This window comes from Barbus barbus (assembly GCF_936440315.1).
Source record: "Barbus barbus genome assembly, chromosome: 23".
Classification (NCBI taxonomy): Eukaryota; Metazoa; Chordata; class Actinopteri; order Cypriniformes; family Cyprinidae; genus Barbus; species Barbus barbus.
The window spans coordinates 22,964-37,434 of NC_136751.1; the positions used below are offsets into that span (position 1 = coordinate 22,964).

The window sequence follows — 14,471 nt, forward strand, 5'->3', positions numbered from 1 at the left end:
TCATCCATCAATATGGACGGATATCTTGGTGTAACTTGTCACTACATTACACCAGAAGCAAAGATGGTAACTGTTGTATTAGGTGTAAGGAGGTTTTACCAAACCCACACAGCCCAGCATCTCATGGAGGCTAAAACCTTGCTCATGTCTGAGTGGGGAATTACCTCCAAAGTTTAGTGTATGGTAACTGACAATGCATCCAACATGATCTTAAGTGCCCAGCTACTGAAGCTTCAAGCACAAGCTTGTAGAGAAAATAGGCCTTGCAAAGCAGGAATCAACTGTACAATTAGGTAAGCCACAATGACCATACTGCCAATGTTATTGACCATAAGTGTCATATTGTTGTCATTAATATAATTAATATGGTTTGCTCCTGTTTTGCACAGGCTCACACCTGCAAGAAGGTCTGCAGTCCAGATGTGGCGGGTATGAGTCATTCAGAGCCTTGGCATTGGCTACACTGCTGGACCCAAGATTCAAAATTGTGGCTTTTGGAAATCCGGCCAAAGGCCAGGAGGCTGAAAAACACCTCACACTGGAGTGCGCTTCACTGATGCGTTCAAACTCACCAACTCATGGTGCGCACTTTCAATCTTCATCTAATTTTATGGAGTTATATCATCTGTATAATTATATAACTTCATATATGACATGAGTTTAGACTTTGTAACTAATTGCTATTTTCACTTGTTCAATCAGAGTCACAATGGTCAGCATCAGGTCCATCATCATCATCAACAACACCAGCTGAAAGCCAGGACTGTTTATGGGAACTTTTTGATAATCATGTACGTGAATCCCACACGACATGCAGTGCTACAGCTGATGCCACAGTGGAAGTAAAAACGTACCTCACAGATGCATTTCTGCCCAGAATGGCAGAGAGCAGTTATTTTTCCTACTCTGTACGTTCTAGCTAAAAAGTATCTGTGCATGCCAGCGACAAGTGTCCCTTGTGAGAGGATTTTTTCAAAGGCTGGAGAAATTCTATGTAAAAAAAGAAGTAGGCTAAGTTCATCAACAACAGAACAATTAATAGACATTGTGGCTTGTTGTATTTTATTGTCTATTTGTCATTACCAAAGTAACACTTATTCACAAAGTGTTCATTCAGATGTCAGACCGATGTTTCAAAACTTTACAAGAAGAGAACAATAAAAACACACATTTTAATTGTTTATTATAATTTTGTAAAAGTGACTGCTTCACCCAGGATTCAAACCCACGGAGACAGCATTGCAATCGAGCACACTAACCACTCCCCCATATCACCTGGTGGCATCACTGACACAACATACATTACAATTCGTCAATTGTTTCTTTGTTGACGCTGTTTCAGAGCAATACTTGAAAATGCCCACCAGGTGTCAATGTAGAGACAGATATCGAAACGTTTCGAAGCCTCGACACATTTGCTTTAACTGCTTCAGTGTTTCACGAAGCCTCGCTCTGCCCACCACTAGTAATGAGTATTATGTTCAGTTATTTGTTTAATAAATGTTCATAAAATTTAATTTCACCAACCTTAAATTTTGAACTCATTTAATAATATTGTTCGCATTATGAGAAATTACATTATTGTCATGGTTGTGTGTGTGTGGCGGGAAGGGAAGGACGCAGGAGACAGCAGGTACAGTTCACCAATGCTTCTTAGTTTAATAACATAAATTATAAACAAAGCCAGACGGGCAGCACAACGTAAAATGACGAGTGAACGGACAAAAACTCAGGGGGAACTCAGGACTTATAAACACAGAATGTAATCAGTGAGAACAGAAACAGGTGAGGAGTAATCAAGGAATAATCAAATGAACTTAACAAGAACAGGAAAATAACCCAATAAGGAAACTCAGGAAGGAGAGGGGAAAAACAAAGAACAAGGGCTGCGTCCGAAACCGCCTACTCAATGAGTAGGTACTCATTTTCAAGAAGTACTTAACGAGCGCTAAAAGAGTACGTAATCTACAGCCAAATTTCGTTGAGTATGAATGAGATCCGCCATGTTTACGTTATCATGTGATCTATGACGTTATAACAAGTGCAAAAACAAAAGATATGAGAGACAGTTTTAATTCATCTGAAAATATTTTGATGCCAATGAAATTTGCTAATTTTTGGTCTTGAAGAAACAGCTGCCCTTATGATTGTAGTTTAACCAACAAATTTTGGGTTGATTTACGTTTTTATATTTTTAACTCAACTAATATAACCATACAGTTTCATCCTTAAAGAAATTATTTTTTATTACGAAAAACCAAAATTGTTCATCCACATGCAAAACTGGCTTAAATCTCCTTTGTTTTCCTCTTTTTCTTGTTGAATGTCCCTCTCGTTTCATCCCTGAGGCTTATAAATAACAAAAACAAATGCAATTTTAATGCATTATGATTATATACATTTTATGATTATTCAAAGATATTTAATCTTTTTGTCCTTGTGTATATAATCTCATACTATGATGTACGCAAACCAATTAGTTGTTTTTTTTCTTTTGTTGTGTCATTATGATTGTTCATTGTTAAAGCTACTACCATCATTCCCTGAGCTTGTATATTCTGCAGTAATAATAAATAATAATAAAAATAAAATAAGAATGACAGGCGCACAAACATCTCAAAGCATCAATAAATCCACAACCCTACCTAGTATGTTTTCCTCCATGTTTGTAATTTCTGCACAAAGGAGGTGTCCATCAGCTGCTCAAAGATCTTACCTTTGGAGAGGATTGTTGATTTTACACTCGAAAAATGTAAGTATTACTACTTAGAAATTAAGATTCCTTTAGAATGCATTGGTTGCTCAACACTTACAAACAATAATAATGATAAATGCTGACCAATAATTAATTATATTTTTTAGTGAAACAAGCTAAATGTAATTTTCTTTTTCATATGCCATAGCTATGCATGACTGTACACTAGACAAATGCAGCCATGGTGAATACATCTCAATTTTCAGTCAAGTCATGAATTACTGCATATGTTAATGAAACAATTATATTTTATTTACTGACAACAGGAAACATGAACAAATGAGTAAAATGTAAATAACAGTAACCATGACAATAAATAAACAAGTCAACAAATGAAAAAGCTTTATTCAAACATAATTGTTCTAACAATCATGTACTTACAGGCAGTGACCCCACATCCTACTGCATCTCAACACAGCTGAGCCAGTTCTGCAGCTTTATTCTGATGAAGACCACCGTGTCCACCTTCACCTGTCTCTGCTGTCCATCACGTCCCTCACTGCAGCAGTCAGACTTTATATTTGTGTTATCCTTTTTTCCCCACAAATACCGCTGTCACCTGCTCCACCACAAAAGCTCTGCATCAAATGCACAGAAATCAAGAATCAGAAAAGCGCTGTACCAGCTTCGTTTGAAATTACAATAATTAAAATAAACGAAACCTTAAGATTTAAAATGATTTTTTATTCATTTCAGTAACTGAAAGGTTTTCAGCTCACTGAGAGCCTTTGAATATTCTTTTAGAATATTTTCCTGTCTCTTATTAAATAGACATTTAATCGTCTTCTAGATGTATAAGGTTTATGTAAATGCACTTTGGAGACGTGCGTGTTTACTGGAGCTATTCGTGCGTGTTTACTGGAGCTATTGTATAGTGAACGCTGTTCACTATACAAATATAATGTAACGTTACTGTCTAGCATCTACACCTTCAGCAAATCAACAATTTACTATGCAGTAGCTCAAGAAATGCAGTAGCTCAAAAAATTACAATTTTAACACATGTAACCGTGTTTTTGATCGATAATACTCACATTTGTAAACAGCCGCATCGCTGATCTCCGTCACGTTCGATGATGACGTATCCTCTCGCGTGGGGCTTCTGGGATAGAAAAGTGTGCATCGGATGAACACTCAAGAATCTGGGCTGAAGCAGTAGGACTTCCGGGAACTTCTCGACTACTCTTCTATGAATACTGAGGTTTCGGACATACTTATTCGTTCACCTACTGCTTTTCCCCTGCTATATAGTAGAGAAGTAGGCATATTCGGACGCACTTTAAGTAGACACACGTCCGAATCTCGCGAGAATTAGTATGTCACCCAGGTAATTGCTGCCTACTCTTTTATGAATCCGAAGGATTCGGACATACTTATTAGCTCGCCTACTGCATTTCCCCTACTATATAGTAGAGAAGTAGGCGGTTTCAGACGCAGCCAAGGAGTCCAGAACCATGACATGGAGGCTAGACCAGGATGGAGACACGGGAGACCTCTAGGGCGACGCAGGAAGCTCGGACGGCCATGAAGGGTCCGGGGACTCACGAGGCCATGGCGGATCAGGGGAGTCCGTGGCTTTGGCCCTTGGCCCAGCCACTATGGCCATGATGATATGGCCCCCCAAAAAACATTTTCTTGGGGAAGTTTATAACATCTTGGCGGCACTCGAGATGCGCGGGCACTTGCGGGCACTGGAGGGCACTCTGGGGTAAGGAGAAGTGGCGAGAACTCTGGGGGTAGTGCCGTATCCAGGAGCTCTAGGGTTGGAGCCGTGGACGGCGGGTGGCTTGCGTTGGCCGCGAACGGCAGTCTTGACTGAGCCACGAACAGCAGGCTTGACTTCACCACAGACAGCGGCGAAGTTTAAGAACATAAATTATAAACAAAGCCAGACAGGCAACACAACGTAAAAAAGACGAGTGAATGGACAAAGACTCAGGACTTATAAACACAGAACGTAATCAGGGAGAACAGAAACAGGTGAGGAGTAATCAAGTAATAATCAAATTAATTTAACAAGAACAGGAAAATAACCAAATAAAGAAACTCAGGAAGGACAGGGGAAAAACAAAGAACAAGGAGTCCGGAACGCTGACATTTATTAACTCAAATGGTAAATTTTCCAAAAGAAAAGAATAGAATTCTTTAGGACAAGACCCTTTTGCGGTTAATTTCAGGTTAGAAATGTATTATTTAATTTAACTACAAAAAATAAATAAAACATTTTCAAACTTCTCAACATTTAAGTATACTCACAAAGATACATGTTTAAAGAAAAAATAAATAATGAAATAAACTCGATGTGACTGCTAGAAATACAAAGGCACTACTAACTGTATCTATGAACTATCTAAAATATATCTATGAAGTGAGAAGGTTTCATACCATGGTCTTGGTTCCGCAGCCGGTCAGAGGGAAGGTGGCGGTGATGTGGGTCGAGTTATAAAACACTGGACAGGTCGGATCATTCACCTGGAGAGCAGTGAAATGCAGGTTCTCCAGGAAATAAATGGGCAGCACTAGAGATATCTGAAGCTCACGCTCCTTACATTTCAACTCTGACAGGAAAATACGCATGAGAAACATCTTTACATTTGAATGAAATGAGGGTGAGATAAACTTATGACGAGTGAGACTTCTGAAGACAGTCCTGCGCTCAGGATGGTTTTGAAACAACAGACACATGTAGAATTGCTAGTGTTTTAGGTTCGTGTTATAGTTTTACATAAGTTTAGCTTTTGTGATTCTCTTCAAATAAAATGCTGCATTTTTACATTAGAAATAAAAGTGTGCACAAGAATAAAGATAAAATCAATCCAATACCCTTGGATTGTAATGATGACTATAGATGATGTATTAAATGTATACAAGGAACACAAAACAAAGTATGATTCAGAATGCAAACAGATGTAAGAAAATCATCACTCCACTATGCAAACAGTGACAACATTTGCTGACAGTTGAATCTGTCTGGGGAGATTTAAAAAAATTAATCTTATATTTCTTAAAAAAGAAAAAAAAAATCAAAAACAGACAACACATCTCTAGTGTGATAAATCATTACCTGCGGACACTAGGTGGCAGTGTTGTTCAGCAGGAAACTGCATTAGATTGTGTTTTTTTGTTGGTGTTTTTTGCTCTGTTCTGGTGTGTGTGTTTAGTTTCCATGTGCTCTATAATAAAGCTTTAGTTTGTTTCTGAGTTTATTACAGATGCCTGTCACTGTTACGTACAGTGTTACATAACGAATACTACATTATCTGAGGCTTACAGTATCTTCAAAACCATTCTGCACATTAAGCAGTACAGGCTGAAAACAGCTGCGTAATACTTAGCTTTAATGATTTACAAAAAAAACAACTAACAGAATTATTACCTGTTCCAGGCGGCAAAGGATCTGTTTGCGCTGAAAGAGAGAAAAACTACATGAAATAAAGACTACAGGCATTTGATCTCCCATCGACAGTTTTTTTTAAATACTAACAGGAAAACAAAGAAAATTAGTAAAACAATCTTACTTTGTTGAAGCCATATACACCTGACGTTAGACTGCAGGCTGTGAAACAAACATTAAACAGTTTAACTGAGCTATCAGTTGTGAATTTGTTTTATGAAGAATTCAAGTTGATTGCTGACTACCTCTGAGTATTAGCAGCAAAACAAACGGACAGCAGATGGGCGAACTGATTTGGACCTCGGACCCAGGACAGCGTGACGGAACTCTGGAAACTCTGGCCTATTTCCATTGGTGATACGAAGAGGCCCGGTGGACCAGTCACGGCAATTTCAGACACACTGCATTGAGAAATGACCAGGGATTTCAACTGATATACTGACAAAATTATTTAGCATGAAGTATTATGGTGCTTGTGTTTTTGGGGTCACAATGTGTGAATGATGTGAGAGTTTAGATGATTCCCTTCTACTAATGAGAAGAGTATACATCCAAACTGAAGCGTGCCATCAAACTGAATGGAAATAATAACAGCTACACACTTCAGTGCACTAATGTCTTTATTCTGAATGGAGCAAACTGATCTGAGTAAAAGGAATTAAGAATTAATTTAGGCACACTGAGTTTACTGAGCACTCATGTTAAGTAATTTGGGTCAGATCAGGTCGAGGACGGATAAGAACCTGACAATTCCTCTAGGTTATGTCCCAATCTTCTTCAAAATGTCTTTTTTATGTTCAGCAGTAACAAGTGTTGAACATCTGGGAGAATTTAAGCAACATAAATTAACATGGCATTAATCTCTAGAGAAAAATGTCATTTGTTGACATTAATCTGAACATGAAAGAGTACAAAACTCAAATATGATTGCCTAAATATAGCTCTCCTGTGCTGTCAGCTTACCTCTGTACTCTTGAGTCCACTGTAATGTTGACATGGACCTCCTCGAAGGGCAGAACGTGGATTACAGCGCCTCCTGCTGGACTGATGCCTGTGAACTCCGGCACGACTGAGCAGCCGGCTCCGCTTTCAACTGCAATTAAACAACATTTCACATTGAAAAACTGCCTACAAAAGTGCATGGCACAGTCCTATCTTATTTGTGTGTACATTTACATTTATGCATTTAGTCTTATAGTCTCATGTAGCACACAAAACCTATAAATACACAGACTGCTTCACTACCTAGAGAACACTAGTGAGATCCATTCAAAACACTTTACAAACACCTCCTTTTGGAAATCAGCAATCATTTGCAAGACGTTGTCTATTACAGTATAACAAATACAGGAGTGCAGATACAGTGTAATTCAACAATAAGTTTTATTTATATTACATTAATGTAAAAGATTTTACAGTAGATAAAAACACTAGAAAAGATAAGTTCAAATATAAACCAATTGAATATTAACCCATTATGCAACACAATACAGTATAATGTCAATTGTTAAATATTCAGCATCCTCTACCAGATTGCATTACAGTGTTTATTAATGACCTTATTTGTCTAGAGCAGTTTCTTAATATTCTGACAAAACACTTTCTATCTCCCCTAGACAGTCATCCTGCAAAAACACCGTACATGTAAGAAGTACAAATCAGTTACGAGTTTGCAGGTGCACAATGTGCTACAGTACTTATTGTATACAGAACAATAAAATTGCTCATCAAAATTGTGAACTGTAATTATACTGTATGTGTAATTATCACAAAATCACTGTAGATGAGCCTGTAGGCTAGCTTCCCTCATGCTCATTCCTGCACAACTATAGTGCTTTGCATTTCATCAAGAACAAATAACCTTTGACCCCATCCCCTTAATTTCTCATCCGCTCCACTTCCTCTTTATCTCCCACCTCTAGGATTAATTTTCCCGAGCACATATTTGCCTGTGCTCCTGTTTATATCATCCTGAGATGCTGACTGTTATCAGGTTTGTTACTTGATGTTCATACATGGATGAATGCTTGCTTTTTGGGTTCATATTGTGACACTTGAGGTAAACGTGTCTGTTTTAAAAACTGAATGAATGTTTGGGAAATTGGGCCAAATGAATCATATATAGTGTCAGCAATCGAGAGAAACGGATCTTACATTTAATCATTTAACAGACACTTTTATCCAAAGCAACTTACAAATGAGGACATTAGAAGCAATCAAAACCAACAAAAGAGCAACATGCAAGTGCTATTACAAGTCTCAGTTAGCCTAACGCAGTACAGAACGTTTTTTTTTGCTAAGAAACAAGTAGATAGAATAGAAATAAGAAAGCTAGTTAGCTTTACAAGAAAAGCTAGCAGTTAAAGAATAAAATATGCAATTGATAGGTCAAATTTGTGTGTTTTTTTTTTTTTTAAATAAAAAGACAGATAGTGTAATGATACAGAAGCAGGTGCTGCCAGACTATAGACTAAAATCTTGAATGTTGTCTTTAGCAGTGCTAGAACCACAATCTCATGGACACTGAGCTGGTGTTCTTCCTGAGTGAGCGAACTCAAGGTTGAGGATTTTGAGACCCAAGTGCAGAGGAATAACAAATAGGAGTCGAGAGGTATAAACCCCAAGTAGCTTTACTTGTAGAAGATCCAAAAACAAGGAATAAAGTACCAACAAAACCAGAAGCAAAGCTTCAAATAATCACACAAAGGGAAAACAAACAAGCACAATGGCTTACAATAGACTCACGGTACGCAACAGGACACACAGCTAGGTAGGCTCAAGACTGGGGGAAAAAAAAAAGGCCCTACACAGGTGCATATCATCAACAGTGATTGCTAGGCACAATTGAGAGTTCTTGCCAATGGTTGCCACCTGGAAACTGGGAGGAAGATTGCAGGCAACAGACATTTGGCGCCCCCTTGTGGCTGGGAGCAATACTGCTGGTCATGGCAGGAGTGTGACCCCTAGTGGTTGGAGGAAGTATTGCTGGCAAAAGTCTTACAGATAGATAACAAAATTAGAATAGAGAGTGCTAGAGTTAGAGGGTCAAATAAGGAGGGAAGAGATTTGTTTTAGCCGATTCTTGAAGATGGTTAAGGATGGCTGCTGGGATTGAGTTGGGCAGGAGGAAACAGTTAATGAAAAAGTCTGTGAAAGTGATTTTGTGTCTCTTTGGGATGAACAATAAAGCATCATTCACTGGCAGAACACAAGCTTGTCTGAAGTAATGAATTTAGGTAAAGGGGTGCAGAGCCAGTGGTGGTTCTGTAGGCAAACATTAATGCCTTGAATTTTATGTGAACAGCTATTGGTAGCCAGTGCAAATTAATGTACAGAGGTGTGACGTGCGTTCTTTTCAGCTCATTAAAGATTAATCTTGCAACGGCATTTTGGATTAATTGTAGAGGTTTAATAGAATTGGCTGGAAGACCTGCCAAGAGAGCATTGCAATAGTCAAGTCTGGACAGAACAAGAGCTTCAATGAGGACTTGTGAAGCATGTTCCGAGAGAAAGGGCCTGATCTTCTTAATACTGTATAATGCAAATCTGTAGGACCGGGCAGTTTTAGCAATGTGGTTTGAGAAATTCAATGTATCATCAATCACAACTCCAAGGTTTCTGGCTGTTTTTGAAGGAGTTATGGTTGATGAGCCTAACTGGATGGTGAAATTATGATGAAGTGATAGGTTTGCTGAAACTACATCTGAAACTACATGTGAAAGTGAAGTGACATTCAGCCAAGTATGGTGACCCATACTCGGAATTCGTGCTCTGCATTTAACCCATCCAACGTGCACACACACAGCAGTGAACACACACACACACACACACACACAGCAGTGAACACACACACACACACACACACACACCCGGAGCAGTGGGCAGCCATTTTATGCTGTTGGGGGTTCGGTGCCTTGCTCAAGGGCACCTCAGTCGTGGTATTGAGGGTGGAGAGAGCGCTGAACATTCACTCCCCCCACCTACAATCCCTGCCGGCCCGAGACTCGAACCCGCAACCTTTGGATTACGAGTCCAACTCTCTAACCATTAGGCCACGACTTCCCCTGGTGATGATCTTAAGGCTCTAATGCAAGTGTCTGGCAAATATAAGAACATCTTCAGTACTGCTGAATTTAGTTGGTTGAGAGATTCCTGACAGAAAAGAATCTAAAATTCTAAGATAATTTTGATTTGATTTGTTTGAACATTATCATTTCATAATTCCTATATTTCAGATGGGTTATAGAAGCGCCTGAATTATCTCATACCTCTATAACTTTGTTACGAAATGTTACTGCTACTAACTATTTTGAAATATATGACTGATAGAGTGTATATCTGATGTAGTTTCACCCATAGCAGATTTGTCAGTAGTTATATTGTTGACTGTTTATTTTTACTGCTTCAAACAAGAGCAATTGATAAGTTCATGGTGAATATCGAGATGAAATGCTGACCTGTTATTAGGAGATGCACAGGTACAGTGGAGAACGGCTCTGCCTCACGGTCAGATGAAGGAAAATCCTCCACCATGCTCAGAACTGAATATTGACCCAAAGGCGCTCCACCTTCATACACCAGCGTACATGTCTCCTTTCAGGGTTAAACACAAGCATTTTTGGAAGAAACAATATAATATCAAATATTGAATGTACTGAAAAAAATTATGTTATTTGATTGAAACAAATGCAAATATAAGATGACTGACTTCATTAAGCTGCAGAAATTCACCAAGTTCAGTCTTCTTATAACGGCAGCGAATCTCATCTCCATCCAAATCCATCACATTCACCGGGATATTCTGAGGACAAGCAGCTTGTAACCTGACACAAGAGATGCACAGGTTTCAGACATACAGTATGTTTTCTGTCAGTATTTCTGGACGTCTGAAGCGCTGTTCACCTGACTGGAGGAGGAAGAGCCACATACGGAGGTTGGTTAACACGTTTAGTGTCGGCTCTGACAGACAGATCTGCTCGTGAATGCAGTGGCACGGCTCTGTCAGATCTGAAGGGAGTGAACGCAGTGTGAGATTTCAGTCACTCCACAGGTGATCGACTCGGACAGTGTGATCTCTTACCCAAGCTGAAGAGCAGTCGTGTGGTGTTTAGGGATGTTCTTCTGCCACTGATGAAGACACCAGCCGGGTGAAGGTAAAGCTCCTGTCAGAGGAGAGGTGCTGAGCTGAATACAGTCTGCTCCATTTCACAACTCATTCAGGGCCAGACAGGGCAAACTGGACACTGCACTGTAATGAGCCCTGACCTGCAGCACAGAGACGCCAAAGTTTAAGCCCTGTCTGTGGCTCTTTATCCCTCGTTTAGCCTGTTGTAGTTCAGTTCTTTGTCTGTTCTTTTTTGTTTTTGTGTGTGCGTGCGTGCGTGCGTGTTATGTCCTGTAGCTCAAATAGTACAGCATGGCGCATGCAACGCCAACATCATGGGTTCGATTCCCAGGGAAACCAAGAGCTCATAAAAATTTAAAACTGTAACTTCAATGCAATGTAAGTCGCTTTGTATAAAAGCGTCTGCTAAATGCGTAAATGTAATGTCTTTGTTTTAATAAAGTATATTTTGCAAATAGTTTGAGACTCAACTATCTCCTTCTTCATAAGCGCCATGATGTACAGAAGCTGCATCTAAAGATGTGAATAATAAAATATACAATGATATTTAATGATAGTATGACAACTACCAACCACTTAGCAACACAATAGTAAGAAATCGTGAAAAAGCGAGAAATCGCGTTTGGTCTCATACTGTATCGCGTATCTTGTCAGTGTCTGCACTTGCTTGGCCATTTTTAGTGATAAACAGGAAAGTGGGTTCAGCTGAATTGTAATAGTGATTCGTTAGAGGGGTATAAAAAAGGTTATTATACCGCGGCAGCGGTCGCGGCAGCCCTCGTGTAAAGCCCTCCTAGTGTGAAGAACGAAGAGTGTAAAGACCATCAACTCTACCGTACGACTCCACCGGGCAGGGACACCGGCAGAGGACATAATTATCGACTTTTAATTATCCTACATTATTCCTACTACTTGTTTCAGTTTATATAACCTATTCTTACTATGTGTTTCCAGGTCAATACTATCACTACCACTCGCAAGCCACGCATCACACACTGTAGACAGCGCAATCCTATCAACCTGCGCACTTTGCCTATGTACATTACCCATCTTCTATCAAGAACAAACCACAGTAGTAGTTAGCCACAGTATCCATGCTGAAAATGTACACCGGTGATCTCAGGGCCCTGGATGCACAGTATCAGGCAATCATCTTCTAGGAGAGGAAAACAAAAGATGACCGTCAAGCAGAACAGTTCTGGACAGAAGTTCTGAACTACAAGGACAGCAGTGAGGAGCAGTTTTTTAAAGATCTGGCCCTGTTTGCACTGCCCCTTCTTGTAGTGTCTTTGAGAAATACTGACGTCGAAAGGGTTTTTTCTCAAATGAACCATGTAAAATCTAAACTGCAGAACAGAATGGGCCAGAAGACTCGCAGTAGCATATTGTGCGTTCACTACGGCCTAAGAGGACTCTGTATTTGCTGCAAGGACTTTGTCCGGAGCCCGGAGATGTTGCAGCACTTCAGTGTTGGGATGTACAGAGATGAAGAGGAGACGGGAGATGATGGACGGTGCAGCATAGCAGGATTACCTTTCATTTTTACAATGTTTTTGTAATGTATTAATTATCACAGGCTATAATAAAGAAATCATACTAATTTTAACACTAGATACATATGGTTCAAATATATTTTTATTCATTTTAAAATTAATGACAGAACTTTCATTTTGGGGTGAACTAACACTCTAATGCTCGTCTTTTTCTCCCTGCATCTCTTCAATCCTGTTCTTCTCACAAGTGATCGAACATGAACTCCCGCTTTGTTGCAGTTTGCTGATTTTTGTTGTTTTTCAAATAAAAGAGTGGTTTCAGTTTAATATGTTGCAGGCTTATTTATTGATAATAAACAATTGATAATAATACTGAAGATAATCGATAATCAAATAATACTGGGCTTGTTTTTGAAGCTGTGCTTGCTTATTTGTCTCGTGAGAGTTGGCCACAGTGCTCATCATATAGTCTATTGTAACACTAGCCAAAGGATGCCAGGAAAAATAAGTGAATACTGCATTTCATATTTTTAACATTAAAGCTGCAGTCCGTAACTTTTTTTGCTTAAAAATTATCCAAAATCAAATTTTGAGCAAGTACATAACCAACCAGGGTTCAAAATGATCTCCTTACCTTGACCCAATTCACAACAGTAAGCATATGTTTTCTTATTTGAGTGGTACTGGTATGAATTCATGGGAAATTCGTGTCATATCACATCTGAAAACAAAGAATTCCTTTACCTTTGGCCTTGAAATTGCAATAGTTTTTAATTATACTATATTTACAAGGCTTGACAGTGTAAGATATGTTTGTGTATTTCTAGCTCATTACTTTTTTTATGCATTATTTTTAATTAGGGCTTTCAAAATGATCACGTTAATGGGGTTTTATTATTTTCAGTTTAAATCTGCAGTCTGTAAGTTTTGCCTCTTTGTCTCCATCTCTGTAGCCTGCAATCAGTTATTTGCTGAATTATTTTCACCATGCGGGTTGTGCTCCGGCACGGCTTCAGCGCAGATGAATCTAATATTTGGAGTTGAGTGTTATGCGTTACGTGTAGATTTCAATTCCTGTACAGTCTAAGCTCCAATTATCATACAATTCAAATTTCATCTTAAATAAAAAAAAAACTCTTAAGCCAAAAAGCAAGTTATTCTTTTTTTAGAACTGATTCTCTTTAAAATGCAAACTGTAGTTCCACCTAAGCTACCTGTAATCAGATGCACATTTAAAACTGGAATATAATCTAATTTCAGTCACTTGGGTTTCATAAACCGAATCCTTTTTTAATTACAATCCTGCATCAAAATGATAAGTTTAATTATTGCAGCTGCTGTTAGAAAAGGCCATGAAGCAGGGGTGTCAAACTCAGTTCTTGGTGGACCGCATATGCGATTATAGATACTATCCGGGAAAATACAGATCTATAAAAGTCTTCCTATGGTCGAACACTATTGCACAACACATCTGGTCTTTGATTATGATTGGCTGAGGCGTGTTTTGTAAGACCACTGTAAAGCAGTGTTTTGGGGCTTATTGCTTACACTGCTGAACAACCACAACAAAGCTCTAGTAAAAGGAAATTCTAACAAAAATGTGCTAGAGACAGTAAAGGAAAAGTGTGGATTTCAGTTAATATACTCTGATAGAAGCCAACGAACCCAACAAATACAGCAAGAAAGAGACCGTAACAGCTAGAA

The 14,471-nt window shown here is 38.9% G+C and overlaps 1 long non-coding RNA gene across 1 annotated transcript; it reads right to left on the reverse strand.

Moving 5' to 3' along the window:
• Nucleotides 1-4,445: 4,445 nt before the first annotated feature.
• Nucleotides 4,446-6,511, reverse strand: LOC306842946. Its single transcript, XR_013781797.1, has 4 exons — nucleotides 6,395-6,511; nucleotides 6,274-6,311; nucleotides 6,132-6,161; nucleotides 4,446-5,227 (listed from the first exon to the last, which is right to left on the reverse strand). It is a non-coding gene; the product is annotated as an uncharacterized lncRNA (long non-coding RNA).
• Nucleotides 6,512-14,471: the final 7,960 nt, after the last annotated feature.